General features: G+C 38.2%; 1 pseudogene; it reads left to right on the forward strand.

Moving 5' to 3' along the window:
• Window positions 1–664: 664 nt before the first annotated feature.
• On the forward strand, window positions 665–14,318 carry LOC148920624 (beta-glucosidase 24-like; annotated as a pseudogene).
• The last annotated feature ends 4,838 nt before the right edge of the window (window positions 14,319–19,156 follow it).

Genomic DNA, 19,156 nt, shown 5'->3' on the forward strand with positions numbered 1-19,156 from the left:
AGACCGTTGATATTGATATTAGAGTTTCACGTGGCCAATGTTACTTTAATAATTTTCTCGTTTTCCTACTTATCTATAATGAGCTATTATATATATATATATATATATGTATTTGTTTATGCACATATGCGATAAGTGGAAGATTGTTTGAAAATCAATATCTTTTGCTTAAGTTTCAGCAGATTGATTAGCATTGAAGCTCTTGGTTTTGTGAAAGTGTGAAGGAATATTTAATTCATGTGCTTACATATGGGTTGAACTTTGTTTTCTTGTAGAAAGAACTATGTGAGGCTTGATCCTTCGGTAAGGGTACGTAGGCAACCTGGGTTAAGTAAGAAACAAATTCGTAGCTTACATTGATATTGCCCTGGTAAGGTTGAATTTGAGGCTGGAGGCCATCTAGTAAATTGTGTGTGTTAGCATTGTGCATGCTGAAGTTGGGAAATATTAAACTATGATTTTTACAAGTGAAAATAATTTGGTAAATGTCTATTTTTCAAAGGAGACTCTGCCGATTTTCTAGTAGAAGTCAAACCTTAGAGCAGTTTTTGGATTAGGGCAATAAGGGGTATTTTGGACAATTATGCCAATACCTGCTAGGTGTTGGACACGCACAGGGTTCGATACAGATTTCAAAGTGGAATTTGGGTTGGGTCCTGACACTATGTCCCCGTCTAGTACATTTATCCTTCGGATACCCCGTCACTGAAGTTCTCATGTTCCATGAATAATACATACTTCCCAAAAACTCCAAATAATATATATTGTGTGAAATATTGCACAAATTAGATATTTTTGACTTGAAAATAGAGAGAGATTTGTAAATAGAATAAATCCATGATAATCCATGATTTTCACATTTATCACAAAATAAGAACTTTTAGAACACACTACATAACCCACTCACCATGATAAGTATGAAATATTGCAAGACAAACACATACGATCTTCATCTTTTGTGTGTGTGTGTGTGTGTGTGTGTGTGTGTGTGTCTCTCTCTCTCTCTCTCTCTCTCTCTAACATTACTTCATGGTAGGGGTGGGCACTCAAACCGGCGAACTTGAAATTCAAGCCGAACCACACCGAACCAAACAGGAAAAAATTGAGTTGACCAAAAAGTCAAAATCGGTCAAAATCGAACCGGACTAGTTTGGACCGTTTTTGGATCCGGTTCCATGTCTTCAAAAACGGATCGGGCCGAACCGATTCTGTCAAATTAAAAAATATATAATTTCAATATATATTTATTTTTAATGCTATATTTTTTATTTCACCAAAAAAAAAAAACTAATATTGGTCCAAGTTCAATTTCAAAATATCTCTCTTTCCTATCTTTAATATTTATTTTTATATGAAATTGAAGAATTTGTTAATTTTCAAGTAATAATAATAATATTTTAGTTGAGAATTGTAATGTAACACCCCGACCCCAAATTTATCCCATGTTTAATTTATTTAAGTGGAATTGAGAAATTAATGGGATAGTATTTTAAAGTCATTTTCTTATCTGGAAGGAATTTGGGAATTACCGGTTGTACTGCGTGAAAGCACGGTGAGATGAGTTCGTAGACACGAGTAGGCTCGAATCGGAGTTGTGAGAGAGATATGGTCAAATGAAGCTCAATGGCATAATCGTAAATATTTTGAAGTGGGTTTTGGTTAAAAGCAGGCGCCCCTCGCCTCTCTCTCTCTCCGGTCTTTCCTTCGCGACACTTCCTCGGGCATCGCTCATCGACGGCTTGTTTTGGCCACCGCGCCGCCTTACGGCAACCACCCGCCACTGTATCGCTGGTTCGCCGTTCACATTACCTGAAGAACCTTTCCGACCATCCCCGACGGCAAAGAATCGCCATCAGCCGGAAAGAGGTCGGAATCGCGCCGTTTTGGGGAACTTCACGGCTCCTAAGTCGCCATCCGGCCACCATTCGACGATCCGTATGGATCTTGAACCTCCTGCCGCTCTTGCTACTGCTGTTAGGTTAGATTCGAGATTTATGCGCTGAGATCGATTAAGAGAGGGAAGTTTGGCCACGCTGGCCTCCGATTCCCGCCACTTCCGGCCAATTTTGGGGTATGCCTAAGAACAAAGTGACTCAAATTAGGTGTATTACCTAGGTAGGAGTCTTGGCTCACGATTTGGAGGTTTTCAATGACGCGATATCGCTTTAGACACCCATGTCTTGTTGCCGGCGCAAGGTGGCGCGCAGGCACCGAGGTGAGGGGAATTTTGTCCCATTATGATCCTTCTCGATGTCACGAAAGCGCGTAGGTGTGCTCGGATCTCATTTTGGATACCGTTAGAGTTAATCTGGATATCGATATCGCGTATTTTCCGGTTCACTAGGTTTGGATGCTTGATGGTCCCAAATTATAATATGTTGATCAGGTATTACTGTGGATCATGTAGGATTTGACGGATCGTAAATGGAGTCCCTGATATCAAATGCCAACCCTAGGGTTAGGTTTTAGTGACCGTCCGATCGTGAGCGATCCGCCGTCGATCCGACTAAACTTGCGGGATATGTGTCCTAGAGCCCTGTCAGAGAACCTATAGGAACTTCGGATCGAATTTGAGGTCGTGGGCCCGCGTGGCCTATGTGACCAAGTTTGGATAGTTTGACCCTGGGTTGACCGCTAGACTTTGTTGTAGTTCTACCATCCCGGAGGGTTAGAATTACTTTAGTGACAGGTCTTGAGCGTTGTTAAGTTAAATGGTTTATACGTGAATTTAGGATATTATTATATGATTTAAATTGCGAAATTATCATATGCTATACCAGGGTTGAGGTTCAGTATAAGAGTAGAAATTATATGTTATATATTTAAATTGTGTAGATGTATAAAGTTACAGTTTATCAAATGTTAGCTTACAGTTAATATCGACTACCCCAATGCACTTCCATAATGTGATTTTGTGTGAGGTCTGGTGAGAATGTAGCCGCTCAGCGAGGCCGAACGCGTTCCTTTGGATTAGCCGGCGTGTTGATTGCATTCTACACGTGGCGGGTAAAGGCCCCGACGATGAGGAGATGTGATTGTGAGGGCTAGTGAGAATGCCAGCTGCCCAAAGGTCGCACGCCGCCTTGGATTAGCGGCGAAAGTTGACGCACCCCATCGTGGCCGGTGCGCCGACGATGAGGGAGATGTGATTGTGTGAGAGGTCGGTGAGAATGCAGCCTGGTGCTCAGCAGGAGGTCGCACGCGTCGGATTAGCCGGCGCGAGTTGACAGACCATACGTGGCCGGGCAAGGCCCGCGTCGATGAGAGGAGAATGGATTGTGTGAGGGTCTGGTGAGAATGTAGCCGTGCCCGGGGCAGAGGTCGCACGCCTTTGGATTAGCCGGGTGTTGACAGACCCCATACGCGTGGCCGGGTGCGCCCGACGCGATGAGGAAGATGTGATGTGTGAGGGCCGGTGAGAATGGCACAGGCCCGCCAGGGTAGCCCAGCGCTCTTTGGATTAGCGCAGTTGACAGAAAGGATGACTCCCACGTGGCCAGCGCTGCCCCGGTCGATGAGGAGATGTGATTGTGTGAGGGCTGGTGAGAATGTAGCCGTGCCTGCCAGGAGGTCGCACGCGCCTTGGATTAGCCGCGCAAAGGTTGCGGACTCCCATACGGGCCGGGTGGCTCCGACGATAAGGGAGATATGATTGTGTGAGGGTCGTGAGAATGTAGCGTGCTCGGTGAGGTCGACGCGCCTTTGGATTAGCCGCCTATGAAGGGTGATATTGTGATTGTGTTTGGTGAGTTGTGATGGATAAATAGTAGAATGTATGAATTTGTATGACTGTAATGGTTGATTTGATATTAGGAGCCGGGATAGATAGATAATCTGAAAGAGCTACGTGTGGCTTGATCCCTTAGTAGGGTACGTAAGGCAGCCTGAAGTTACTAGGTGCAGCCACATATTAGACCCCACTTAGGTAGTCTTATTGGGATTGGTTTGGACCTCGTTGTTGGTCCCAAAACTTGGTTGAATTGAGGCTTGTCCTGGGGACTAAGTGAGTGAAGGTGCGCGTGAGTAGATTTTGAAATTGTTATATGCATGTTCGATGCATTAAGTTATTTTAAAAACTTTGTGGGCAGTTTTGCTAGAATCATTTGAAGGCCGGAGGCCATTCATGTGATTGCATGAGATTATATTGTGCGTGCGCGGTTGTTATAAATGTGCTTGTGTGTGGAAATTTTGGGAAATGTTCAGATTCTAGGAGACTCACAAATTTCGGCAGAAGTCTCGTGCCCTTAATCCTCTATGGTAAGCGAGCGACGATTTAAGGAGTGAACCCGCATTGGTGTGATGTCGGGTCTCCGCAGGTTCGCCTCGGGTTCCGGGAAATTTGGGACGGGTCCTGTCATGTAAATTAATTTTTATAATCCACTTCAAAACCGAATTGGATCGGAAACGGTTCAACCCAAATCGGAAAATTTTTGAATTTTTTTTATTAAAACCGAACTGAACCAAACCAGATGAATAGTACTATATTGGTTCTAATTTGAGGCAAAAGCCGGTCCAACCCGAACCGTGCCCACCCCTACTTCATGGTAGAAGTCTATCTTAAAGGATTGGAATGAATGATTGAAGTAAGAAAGTATGATACTTATAGGAGTGGCAACGGATGCAACCAAATAATATTTATATATACAATATTTTAAACCATCAAAAGATAAGATAGAAAAGTAAGGGAATAATTTGACTCATCCTCCTTTAGCTAATGATATCACAACATCACCACCAAAAGATAAGATAGAAAAGTAAGAGAATAATGTGAGTCATCCACCTTTAGCCAATGATATCACAACACCACTTGTTACTAGCATGCAAGGTGGCATGGCAATGATGATTTGATTAAAACCAATTCTAAGCCTCTACACGTGGAAAACAAGAATAGTGTCATCTTTCAACCAAATGGATAATATGATACTAGGCTTAAGATTTAATAACTTATAAGTCTTCACAATAAATATTTAAATAAGAAAAATTAATATGTAGTATGAATAATTAAATATATATATATATATATATTTATAGGTTCTCACATAGGTCTATTTAGGAAATAAGCACTACCTCAATGTGCAACCTTTTTCTCCAAACTTAGTTGAGCTAGAGCTTGTTCTTCATGGAAATGGCAGATAGTCCATCAATTTCTTCACCCCATGGCACTGCAACTCAGCTCCGGATTGAATAGAACCATGAAATTTGGATTTTGAGATGAAAATGGGTCAATTCCTTCAAGAAACCATCCTCTTGAAGAAATCAACAAAGAATTTGATCTAGAATAAAGAAGATGGCTAGTCATAATGAACCTAGATGCAGACTGAAGAAGATGAATAGTCATAACTAAACCCATATGCAGATTATAAAAATACAGTAGATTTCGAAGAATAATTTTCAAAATCTCATAATGAAAATTCATACCTCACCAAGTAGAGAATGCAAAGTAGAAGTTTTACTCTAAAAAATTCTGAATGGGTGAATTTGGTTTCAAAGATAGAATTAGATTTGAAATCCTCATTTCAAAAGCCATGAACAATCTCAGACAAACTAAAGAGAAAACCAAGTTTTTCAAAATGGTGTAAATGAAAAAGATGAGAGATTAAAGCTTGAATGTGCAAAGCTATAGTAAGATTTTCTAAAAAAGAAGTAGCTTTCAAAATGAAATCTTGAAACTATGCCACATACACTCTCACACAAACCAAAGAGAAAACCAAGTTTTCCAAAATGGTGAAAATGAAAGTGATGAGAGATGAAAATTTTGTATCACTAAGCAAACGTTTCAAAAATGAAATTTCAATGAAAGCCCCAAAAGGAATTCAAGAACCATGAACTCTTCCCCCAAAAAGCAAAACATAATTTACACACACACACAAACTCTCTCTCTCTCTCTCTCTCTCTCTCTCTCTCTAAAAACCCATATGAAAAATGTAAAATGAGAGACTTGACAGCCAAGGATTGGACTTATAATAAACAAAATTAAGTGCCTTTATTAAAAATCTCGCGCTGGAAATATTTGGCCTATATGAATAGTCATCTAGACAAAGTTTTGTGATGTAGATGCTGATTTTCCTAATGATTCCTATTATAAATGAATGCACAAGTTATCTTGATTGTGTAGCGTCATAAACTCTTCAATGTACTTCAACTTTTTAGCAAATACTCAAGTCCTAATTTCTAAATATAAGCTAAAAGGAATTACACACAGGACAACTAATGATGACTAGAATATGGTGGTTTGTTGAGCCCTCACATAGTGTAAGTTAACACATTTATACTACTATGAAGTCCTTAGAATCAATATTTCCCATTGATTTTTTTCCAAACATCTCTATGTACATGCAGGAATCACTTTCAGAACTATGCAGAACTTCGTTACAAGGAATTTAGTGATTGCGTAAAACATTGGATCACGTTGAATCAGCCATGGACCTTTAGTTGTTGTGGTAAAGCATTGTTGCTAATGTTTAATTTGCTTTTATAAACTATATGCTTTTAGTGGATCCTTGATCATTCCAAATCAAGCTATGACATTAATTAAACTTTACGCCCTATTTGTGGTTGATTTGACGACTTGTTAGATTCGCTTTGTTGTATTGACTGCACTGGGTTGGACTTCAAGTCCTATTGAGTTGTTTGGTAAATCATTAGACTAGACTGGACTTAAGTCCATGTCCATTGCTTGGTATAAGGCCACACTGGACAACATTGGACTGCTTTTTTATATATAAAAAATTTCAAATTTTTTATGGTTTATTAGATTATTTATAGTAAAAGTCACAATACCCTCGAACTATCACGCTTGTTGAAATCTACACCATAAATTTATTTTTCAGCCAATTTAGCCCTCGTACTAAATTTTATTGCCAATTTACCCCCCACCGTTAGTTTTTGACAATTTCCATCCAAATCTCTGTTAAAAAAGTCACATGTCAGGCACATGATTCACTATTGAATTAAAAATTAATTTTTTAAACCTCTCTCTTTTTCTGCCTTGTCTCGCGTCTCTCTGCTGGTCTCGAACCCAGATGGGTTTTTGGCTTTGAACACAATTCCAACAAGCTACCGGAGACCAGCAAATTTTTTTTTTTCTCTGCTTCGCCAAAGAGCTCGAATGAAAGAAATCAATCGAAGAGAGAAGAGGTTAAAATCAATAGTCGGAAAATCCAAATTGGGGCCTGGGTAATATGGGTTTTGGAGGGGCAGGGTAATCTGGGTTTTGAGGGTGTTGGTTCTGGGCACAGATATACTTAACTAGGACAGCTAGCTGCATCTCAGAGGACAATTACTCAAAGAGCAGGGGATAAAGGATTGAGAGTCATTCTTATATTTTGAAAATGGCCAAAAGCAAGCTAATACATTGAGTAAGGCAGCATCAGGTGGCTAAAAATAATTACATCCTCATCTCGTTTCAACATACCAGATCAGAGAGCCTTGATATCTACCATCCCTTGATACACACTTAACAATTGAGGTACTTCGCCGACATATCTGTTCGCAAATATCTCCAAGAACTGCTTCTCTGCAGATTTCAGCAGAGAACCCAGACTCAAGTTCTCATTTATGAGACCTTTGAACAGCAGAACTTTAACAACAGAGCTAGATATCTGGAGTCACCCTCACACCTCTTTCTCACGTGGATCCCAAACCTCCGTCTGAGCAACCACGTAGCAGGCTTACAGACAAAAAACACCGATCCCTGCTCTGCTCTCACCACTTCACAAAAAGCAGAGTTAGAGATCGGGCGTCACCTTGGGATAAGTCAAATTGAACCAAATTGGGGGCTGGGGGTTTTGGAAGAGATTTTTAGGCGGTTGTCTTGGCTTGGTATTGTTGGGGGTAGGGTGGGCTGAGGCCTAGGAGGAAGAAATAGGGAGAGAGAAGAAGAGACGAGAGAGAGAGAGAGAGAGGGTTCGCAGATGGGAGTTGGGTATCTAGACAGAAAATTAGATGAAATTATATGAAAACTAACGGTAAGGGCTAAATTGACTTTTTAAAATAATCTGAGGACTAAATTGGTTGAAAAAATCATTCGAAGTAGAGATTTTGAAGGTCGACATAGTTTTGGAGGGTATTCGAAATTTACCCTATTTAATATCATAAAAAATGAATTAAAACCTCATCAAATTACAAAACCAATATTCATATTTAAAAAAATCACAAAAACCCAGAAAATGAAAAAAAAAAATCACAAATAATTTAAAAAATAAGTCAAATATGTAGAAAAGATCATTGAATGATCTGAAAAGAAGAGCGGCTATCTTCAAGTTTATGTCATATTGTCTTCAAGTTTATGTCATATTGCAGGCACTTGATATCATCATTCATCATAGGAACGTAGAGAAACAATGGATCTAGGCAGAACAGCAAACATACATGATGCTACAAATATCTTCTTCCACTTTTGAAGGAAAGGGCCCCCGATTCTGAGTTTAGGCGCAAAACCCAGAAGAAAAAAAATATCTGTGGTCCCAGACTTTCCCCTCCTCCTCAAACCCACCATTTCCTTCCATTTTTCTTGTTCCTATTTCCAAGAGAGAGACTGATAGAGATTGAAGTGAAAAGATTGGTTGAAATACGAGGGAGCATAAGAGAAGAAATATAAGAAGAGAAGAAGAAAGGGGGCTCGACCAAAAAAAAAAAGAAAAAAACGAGGAGAAAATCACAGAGGCAGAGAGAGAGAGGAGAAGGGAAGAGAGAGAAGAGAAGAACTTGAAAAGAGGCTTGCTCGTCAACAAAAGAGAGAAGAGGCGGGCTGGCTCTTTGAAAAAGACTCGGATCCTAAACCCACATCTGGGCTTGGGTTCTGGAGCCATAGTTATTTGGGACACGGATTCAATGTCCATATCCAGTCTGAGACGCAATTAAGCTTACTAAATAATGGTTAGAACCCATGTCCATTTAAATTAAAAATATCCATTCCAATCCAACCCACCAAACAAGGCCTACGTGCCTTGTTACTTTTCAAGGCCTCACAAATGTCATTTAGGCTATGCAGTAATTTAACATTTTAGCTTCATTAAATGATTATTTTTTAATGGTCGTTTAAATTTAATTTTTCTTTTTTAGGAACATTTGAGATGCTTTAACCGTTGCATGCACAGTGTACATGTGTCTTGAGACTCCTGACTTTCGAGCTGTTCTGTGATGTGTCCTTCCTCCATATATAAACCCCGTCACAGGCAAAGCCAAGCTATCTAGATCACCAAAACCTCAAGTTATGGCAATCCAATTAGGATATTTGCTATTAGGAAATTATTTTCTGCAACTAATTGGCTTTGCATTGGCAAATAGCCAAGCCACCATTCCAGTTACACCCAGTCAATATGACGTTGCTTTCATCAACAGAAGCAGTTTTCCAGCTGGGTTCATATTTGGCTCAGCTTCATCTTCTTACCAGGTGAGTCTTTTCTCTTTTGGGGCTTAATTACGCTTTAATTTTTGTTTAAATTACTTAATTAGTTTCTTCTTGCCAGACTAAACATCCATGCATGAACATTGGCATCTTCATTCTGTACTCTTTTGTGTGTGTGTAAATTTTAGTATGAAGGTGCTGCAAGGGGAGAGGGTAGAGGACCAAGCATATGGGATACCTACACCCACAAACATCCAGGTGGTGTTTCTAGGCTTTGTTTTCCTTATATACACTTAATATTCTGTTTCTCTTTTCTTTGAAGTCTTAATTTCCCTCTCAAATTCGGTTTTTACACATACCGTCACTAAACTTGATTTCTAGATTTGACTTTTTTCGACGATAAAAGTTGTTGCTAATACCTCACTTATTTTTGGGAGATTTTGGAAAAACACAAAGGAGAGAGAAATTTTGTAAAAGAAGCCAAAATGGACAAAATTGCCTATATTTATTTTTTGATTTTCTAAGAAATCCTTTACATTTACATGTCTTTGATTTGAAAGTTGAGAGGTTTTTTTGTTTTTTTATAAAAATTTTGACTTTTTCCAAAAGTGAATTTTTTTTTTATTAAAACCTAAATTTACTCTTATTGTTCATAATAGGGGTGGCATTTTAAACCGAAAAACCGAAAAACCATAAAAAACCAATAATTTACATAATAAAACGCAATCGCGATAAACCGACGCATTTGCGTTATTAAGAACGAACCGCATTTGATTCGCGGTTAACGTATTGATTTTCAAAACTTGCGGTTATCGCAAACCGCAAAGTATAGCCGCACGGAAGATGAGGTTGAATTCTACAAGGAAATGGAACATATGACAACTTGTAAGTAATTAGTTTATTTATGCTAATGTTATTTATGCTTCTTCTTATAATAAAATGTACTAAACTATGTTGTTTTATTTGTAAATAACATTGGTGCTCAAACAACCTGCAGGTTCTTCAAATCCACTCACCACCAACACTTGAGTTGTAACTTTAGTTTGTAACATTGGTGCATTGCATTTTCCTTTTAATTTGTAACTTTAATTAACTTTGAATTGGATTTTTCTTCTTGATTGTAACTTTAATTCATTTTGCTTTGCATTTTCCTTTTGGTTTGTAACTAAAAATTTGAAATTGGAATGTTGAGAAGTTTAACCTTAATTGGAATGCTTGAAATTGTAACTTTAATTTTCTTAGGTTGTGAATGCTTGAGAAGTTGAGAAGATTGTGAATTTATATATGTTTGAGAATTGAGATTGTGTGTTTATTTATTTAGGTTGTGAATTTATATTTTGTGAATGCTTGAGAACTTGCGGTTTTAAACGCTAATTGCTGATAAGGCCGAATTTGCGGTTTACGCAATGCAGTAAACCGCAAAGCAGCGGTTGGTTTCGGTTTCAAATCACCAAACCGCAAATATGGTCGGTTGCGGTTTGAGTTATGATTACGAACCGCAACCACCCTATTCATAAACACGCTTTGTGGCTCCACCACAAGCCCGGCGAGCTTGGGCCAAAATAGCTGCCCAACGAAGCTATGGCCCTCTTGCTCAGGGACGACCCTATTTTTCATACAGAGCAGTAGGAGAACAAAATTGATTAGTCAAATTTACTTATTAAACAATGGACCAAGTTTTTTTAGTTTTTTTTTTCTAATGAGAGATGGGGCCTAGTTAGTTATATAATAGTCGTGCTTAGATAATTTTTTTTTTTGGTTCTTTTAATTGCAGAAAGAATCCAAGATGGCAGCAACGGAGATGTGGCTATTGATGAATATCACCACTATAATGTTTAAATTTTGGTCACATAACTCTCATTGTTTTTTCTTAGAAAAGAAACTTGACAAACACATATGCCTTTTTCGCTTCGAGCCCAGTAAGAGAAGAGAACATAGCTATAGGAAATTGAAAATGAGATCCTTTTAAGGCTCTTTTTTATAATTATATCTTTTGTGTTATTGTAGGAAGATGTGGGGATTATGAAGAACATGGGGTTGGATGCTTATAGATTCTCTATCTCATGGCCAAGATTGTTACCGAGTGAGTTCATCAATGACATTCATGTATATATTGTACAGAACATGTCTCTTCCTTGAAATAATAATTCATGTGGCCCTCCTTTTATATCGTTGTATATAAGCAACTAAGAAAGTGTTGCAAGCTTAGCTGTGCTATCAGTTAAAGTCATTATCGAAAAAATTGAACCAAGAGAAGGAATAGTTTACCATTGGCCCTTTTCTTTCCTTACCACTTATTATTGATTGAGTTATTTGTGTATTTGCTTGTTTTGTTCTTAATTATTAGATGGAAAGCTAAGTGGGGGCGTGAACAAGAAAGGAATCAAATACTACAACAGATTCATAAATGAACTCCTACACAATGGTGAAGCAGCTTTCTATATATAATCACATAAAACCTCAATATCAATCCCACCTGAAACACCACTTAGTCAACTCTTTTCTATTACTCATGCAGGTCTAAAGCCATATGTAACTCTCTTCCACTGGGATCTTCCCCAAGCCTTAGAAGACGAATACGGTGGTTTCTTAAGCCCTCATATTATGTACGTGAACAAATTAAGATATACCATTTCAAATATGTTAGAAACCAATATTTGATTTTAATTTTTACAACCATCGTTCATGTGTGTACAGAAATCACTTTCGAGACTATGCAGAGCTTTGCTACAAGGAATTTGGTGATCGGGTAAAATACTGGATCACATTGAATGAGCCATGGAGCTATAGTGTTGGTGGTTATGCAAAAGGGGACTTTGCGCCCGGACGATGTTCTAATTGGCAGAAGCTAAATTGCACTGGTGGGGATTCAAGTACCGAACCATATATGGTGGCACACAACCAGCTCCTTGCACATGCAACTGCTGTAGAATTGTACAAGAAGAACTATCAGGTCTTTTTTTCAGCACGCTGGGCTAGAATATTAGGTCCTAATTGAGAACTATATGTGAATATAATGGAGAATTCTATATGACTCAGTAATCCTGTTATGTTCAAAATTAATCTGCAGGCATCTCAAAAGGGTCTGATAGGGATAACGCTATTGTCACATTGGTTTGTGCCTGTTTCTGAAGCCAAGCACCATAAAAATGCTGCATTACGAGCCTTGGATTTTATGTTTGGATGGTCAGTACCTAATATAAATCTGTAACTCGCTTACAATACTTACTAGCATAATCTAATATTTGTTTCCCAAATATATATGTTAATAGAATATTAATTTAAATACATTGAACAAATAAAAATATGCTTTATGAATGTTTAAGTTTGGAAGCAACTTTTGTTTTGGCTTTATAATAAGCCAAATTTCCGGCAATATAACATGCCAAATTTTCCGACAAGAAAATATCCTATTTAGCATTAAGTTTGTAATGGGAATTTCCACATTTTTGTAGGTTTGCGGAGCCAATAACAAGTGGTGACTATCCGCACAGTATGCGGTCTCTTGTTGGAAATCGTCTACCAAACTTCACGAAAGCAGATTCTAAATTGCTAAATGGGTCATTTGATTTTCTTGGATTAAATTACTATACTACTTATTATGCAGCCTATGCACCTCAACATAATTCTGTAAATGCAAGCTACTTGACAGATGCTCGTGCTAATTTTTCATGTACGTAGTACAAATTCAAAGCTTGTTGATTACCAATTTTTCAGTTTCTCATAACAATTAGAATTTGACCATATATATTGTGGCAGTTGAGCTTAATGGGGTCTCTATTGGTCCAAAGGTACACATATCAAATTAGCTTAGCTGTTAGCGTTAGTGGTATTATTAATTGTTTTTCACAGACAAATGTAACCTCTACAAATCTCTCAATTTCTATGGTATTACAGGCTGCTTCAGATTGGCTATATGTTTATCCAAGAGGAATTGAAGATCTTTTACTCTACACAAAGAGAAAGTATAATGATCCACTCATTTACGTTACGGAGAATGGTAATTATTTAGTTAGTTGCATCATCAAGTTTTCACATGTAGTGTAATTATTGCTATTAAGTATACATTTAAAATGAACTAACTATTAAGCTAGTGACATTTCTGTTCACTTTGTAATAATTAAAGGAGTTAGCCCTTCTCTTTTTGGAAAATGAACAAGCTTAAAACTAAAGGACTAACATGTTACATATTTGTTGTAGGGATTGATGAGTTCAGCCATCCAAAATTGTCACTTGAGGAAGCCCTTAATGATAGCCAGAGAATTGACTACTACTATCACCACCTCTATTACGTTCAACGAGCCATCAAGTAAGTGCTCAACAAAGCCTATACATATCCCCTGTGTTGTATATGTGTGTGACATTACATATATATATATAATTTATTTATTTATTTGATTTCCCCACTCCTATTTTATCCACTTATACTCCTTTTTTAATTAGAAAAAAGGGGTGTAAGTAGATAAAATAGAAGAAAAAGGAGTGGGGTAATCACTACTCTTTATAAATACACATATGACATATAGATGTATGTTCGTATATATGAATGTAACATATATATGCTACGGTCAATGGGGTCTAGCCCAATGAAAAAGGGCATTGACTTGAAGAGTTTCAATTCTTAGGTTCGAACCCCCATGGCATCAGATGTGTGTGTGTGTGAAACCCCTTCCCCTCTAGTTTAGACTATCGCTTGTACTAAAAAAAAAACATATATATACTATGTACATTCATATACATATATATGCCTAACCTTTTTAGGTTTTGTTAATTCCATCTTTTTGTGTGGCACGGTGTCCATGTTAAGGGATACTTTGCATGGTCTCTGTTGGACAATTTTGAATGGAATAATGGTTACTCTGTTCGATTCGGTATGAACTTCGTGGATTACAAAAATGGGTTGAAAAGACACCCAAAACTCTCAGCCCATTGGTTCAAAAAGTTCCTAAGTAAAGTTCCTAAGTACTAGGGAAATCAAATTGCAGACTTGTTTGTGACCAAATAAATAATGTATAATGTGATGTTGTTTGTGTATGAACAAGTATAAATAATCGGTTGGGTGACCAAATTCCTTTTGACGTTTTGAATTCCGATGGGTTCGTATTGATCTCAAATTCTGATTTTTCTAATTTCTAATTATCTATGTTTAATGCGGATTTGATTAGGTTACCAAATTATGAACCCAAACTTTATCATGTCAGCCATTGTGTCTTGAGAGACTGGGGATTGCCTTCTTCTTTTTTTGGTCGGAGTGGAATTTCATTAAAACAGGCAGCGAGAAAAGAGCAGAGGACCGGAAGGGGCTAAAATAGGCGATAAGCCGGCCCTAACAAGCGACAAGGCAAACAAGCTACAACAAAAGGCATAAATCAATAGAAAAATCAAAATCATGCACCAAGTTCCATACCAAGCTAAACAGAGGGCAAGGAACCCTATGCAGAATTAGGGAGTGGAGGCGGCGTCCATCCACAATAATTCACAAACTCCTTGAGTCATTCCCTAATATCCCGCTTCTGCACTAGACCGAGTAACCACATTTTATTTTTTACTTCGCCAAGTGACTAGGTTACCTCCAACGAATGTGAAGTAACACGATGTAGAGCATCTATCTGTAATGGAACCAGCCCAATCAGCATTAGTATATCCAACAACTTCAAGATTTCCTTTCTTTGAGAACATTAATCTTTTTCCACAAGCTGACTTTAAGTATTTTAAGATCCGATCAACTGCATTCTTATGAGAAACACTGGGTGAATGCATAAACTGACTAACCACATTCACAGCATATGCAATATCTAGTCTTGTGTGTGTCAAATATATCAACTTTCCAACAAGGCGCTAGTATTGTTCCTTATTGGTGAACAACCGGTCTATGTCTTCACACAACTTGCAATTCATCTCAATGAGTGTGTCAATAGGCTTACATCCAAGCATTTATGACATGAGACACCACAAGTTGTCTCATGGAAGCATTGTGTGCCTTTGGCCATGTTGAAGCCTTTGGGCATAACCTCATGGTTCCCCATGGTTAGGATTCACGATCAATTCATGGAGACAGGTGATAATATAATAAGGGATCTCTACCTTCAGTACGTAAGGAGAATGCTCTGACGATATGACTTGGAAGTCTTTGGCCAAAGTAATGAGTTCCTGATCACGCTGTAATAAGTTATATGAGCCTAAAGATCACACTAAGGTCTTGACATGAATTTTGTGTCATAATAGTATGATTGAGAGCATTGAATTGGAGAAGGACCATACTGCACAACAATTCCAACTAAATAGGTTCACAACCTCATTCTATATTGGCTTAGGAAACCTTGACATGATGCTAAACATTACTCACAGTTTGTGGGAAGCTTGATGAAGACACACCATAACCCATTCCTAATAAAGGGATAATTAAAAGGAGTGGAGACATCATAACCTATTCCTGAGGACCCCCCATAACCTATTCCTCACGTTTTGGATCGCCCACTACCTTGCCAATTATAACCTAATCGCACACCAATAATGTTAAATAAGACGAAATAAATATGATGTGCATAGACTTACCAATTTAATAGAGATTAAATTAATTAAGAGAATGTTGGAATAGGGTAGATTGGGCATAACTATAAAATCGGATTCATGGCCCATTGGCCTTGGACCCATTGGGCTAGTCAATTCATTTGGTTATAATAGGATGACTACATGAGCCCAAGAGGCCCAATGAACCCATATGGTTGGTTTTACGAATGGGATACTTTGGTCTCCTCCTTGTGTGTCTATATAAATGAATTATTCCTCTTAAGGTGGCTTCAAGAGAGTGTGAACACCATCAAGCTCTTCCCACCTAGCAAAACCGGCCACCTAGGGAGTAAGCACTAGCATCCTCTCCTTCCTAGGTTGCATCAAATCTTCCCCCTTTCCTTAGTGTAGAGAAATTACAAGTCTCTTTGGTGAACCCAAAAGAATCCTTTTTTTCCTACAAGGTGACCAACTCAAGAATGTCAATCTTAAGTAGTGCTTCAAGGGTAAAGTCTCTACTCTTTTCTTCTCTTAGTCTAGAGTGTTTAGGATGGAACAATCTAAACCAAGCCTTAAGATACTTGGTCTCAAAGATTCAATTTTTAGGTTATGTCATGTAACATCTTCTTTCAGCCCTCTCATCCTCTAGCCTTGGCCAGCCACCTAGAAAGGATTGGCACGAGCTGTTGAAAATATTCCCTAAATCCAAATATGTGATATTGCTTTCTAGATATTTCACCATCACCTATGGGCAAAATTGTTGTTTTCAACCATAATATTTGGCCTATTATCATAACAGTAAAACAACAGTCCTTGGAATATGAAATAGTATGAGAGGTATGAAATGAGGTTAGATATAAAGAGACCTCTCATACTTTCACATCATTTCCTAAATATTCTCAGCCATAAGATTATCAATTGGGCATTGATCATCTGCAAAAATTGGTACACACTATGTTTGTACCATATCATCTCGACCTCTCATGCCATGACACATGGAAAAAACCTAACACCAGGCAGGGCTCATGCGCACTCGCCGGCCCAGTTTCACATGCTTGCAAATTGAGGGTCAACAGGTGCCCTCGGCACCCTGTCGATTTGACCTCCCAAAAGGTATCTTGTAGGAATCTCTAGGTTCCCTTACTGGTATATTTGCTAGGACACGTGGCAGTCTCCCAGGCTTACCCCATGGATCCCACATCAAAATTTTACACCAAGAGGACACCCCAAAACCTCTATAAATAAAGCCTTTTGCCCCTATGATACAAGGTAATACCGATTCGATACTTATGCTCTTGTTTTGTCATAACTAACTCATTTTTCCTTCGGTTAACTTTAGCATCGGAGGGCCCTCATCCGGTACCACCCCGATGCCTTAGGTCTTACCTACTGCTCTTCCCTCTCTATCTTTGTAGATAACCCTCAACCTGCCAAAGGGAAGTTCTTACTGAAGGTAGATTAGATCAGACCTCATCCTTAAGTTTGAGCCCATTACTGGTCACCTAGTTTTGAGAACAAACACACTATATCCGCTCGATTGGGAGAATTACTGGTCTTAAGTCATTACGTGTAAAGATATTAAGATAAGTGTGTAAGTGCTTATAGAGATAAGTACACTGAATGCGATCAAACCACAAGTTCTGGGATTGGGGCCTTACTCACATGTCAAACTAGAACTCATAAGTTGCAAGAGTGCAAACTAGTCCTCAGACCTGAGACATCAAAGTTGTCTTGTGGGTGAGTCGTTTTCCTTTGAAATCACTCTACAGTCGTGTTGACAAATATGATTCAAAAAGTGGTCTTCATGATTCTCAATAAGCTCTTAGAGGCAAGTGAATGTACAACAAAGGATCTCTAATTTAGTAAGGAAGGAGAATGCTCCAAAGATATGATTAAGGAAATCTTGGCAGAGTAGTGGATATAGAAAGGAAGTTTCCAGACATAACCGATGTGATCATATAAGTGGAAAATTCATATTAATGTTTTGACAAAAGTATCCATATCTTGATAATATGAATTAGGAGTACTGTACTAGAGAAGGACTCAATTGCATGACAATTCAACTTGAATAGATTCTTCACAATTCTACTTAGCTTAGGTTGCCATGACATACTTCTAGGTGTCACTCATAGTTGTGAATGCCCTGCAAGGTCTAATTGTCATGAGCCATCGCAAATAGGGAGAATTAAATGATGAGATTTAATTCAAACACGTTTCGGAGGAATCGAACGTAGTGGCCTTGCTAATTGGAACCTATGGATTGCACATCAATAAATGTAACAAGAAGAACAAATGACCATTTCTCACCCATGTGATGGCTATATAAGGCACACTAAACACCATTTCTCTCTAGGGTTTGAGCCTCCTAAGTTTGGGTGTGAAGTTGAGAGAGAGGAGAGATTATCTCTCTCCACTAATTGCTAAAACCGGTCCTAGAGGAGAGGGAGAGAACCTCATCTCTTCTTGGTTATCTTCTTCACATCTTCTCTAAATTTGGTCTGTATGAGCTAGAGGATATCTACTTTGGTATCTTTGTGAGGAATCTATGGAGACTAAGCAAGGAAGAAGGCATTTCCAAAGGTGAAAACTTGAAGACCATCCAAGAATGCTTCAAGGGTAAGAAAGTCTCATCATTTCTCTAGGATTTTGATATTTTGGGCATAAATAAGATTAGACATTGAAAGATACTTGGGAAAATTGGATAGTATAGGCTCAAGATGACTTAAAGTTTTGCTTCGCCTCTCTTGAATAGTTGATTCATGCAAGTTGTAGCCTAAGATTCAATGAATTTAATTTATATATATGTTTCCTTCACGAGCATCCCGACCTCCTAGGTTCTCATCTCCTTCTTATTTCTCTCTTCCTTTGGTGTGCATGAAATTAAAGGCCATACATTTGGGTGGCTCTTTTTAGGGAATCATATAGTGAAGGCCCTTTATGGGTGATCAACCTTGACCTTTTCTCAAGGTAGTGTTTCAAAGGTAAAGGAGTTTCTTCTTTCTTTAGTAGTGATTAGAACTTAAATCCTTTAGGCGTAAAAGATGAGGGAAAACTATTGGTTTTTGAACTCTTGGTTTTGATTTCAAGCTTCCGTTGTCATAATGTTGATTATATTTCCCTGTATATGTTCAAATGATTTTTGCAATATAAGGTTCTCTTCACAAACTTCTAGTATTTCAAGATTTTTGGTTTGGTCAACTTATATGGTCATACAAAGTGAGAGTTTGAAAAAGAGGGTCATGGTGGGCAGCAATAGCCACCCTAGGCAAAATAGTCAAAATACTATAAAGTCCCTTT

This window comes from Prunus mume, linkage group LG1 (assembly GCF_029339155.1).
Source record: "Prunus mume cultivar Tortuosa linkage group LG1, ASM2933915v1, whole genome shotgun sequence".
Classification (NCBI taxonomy): Eukaryota; Viridiplantae; Streptophyta; class Magnoliopsida; order Rosales; family Rosaceae; genus Prunus; species Prunus mume.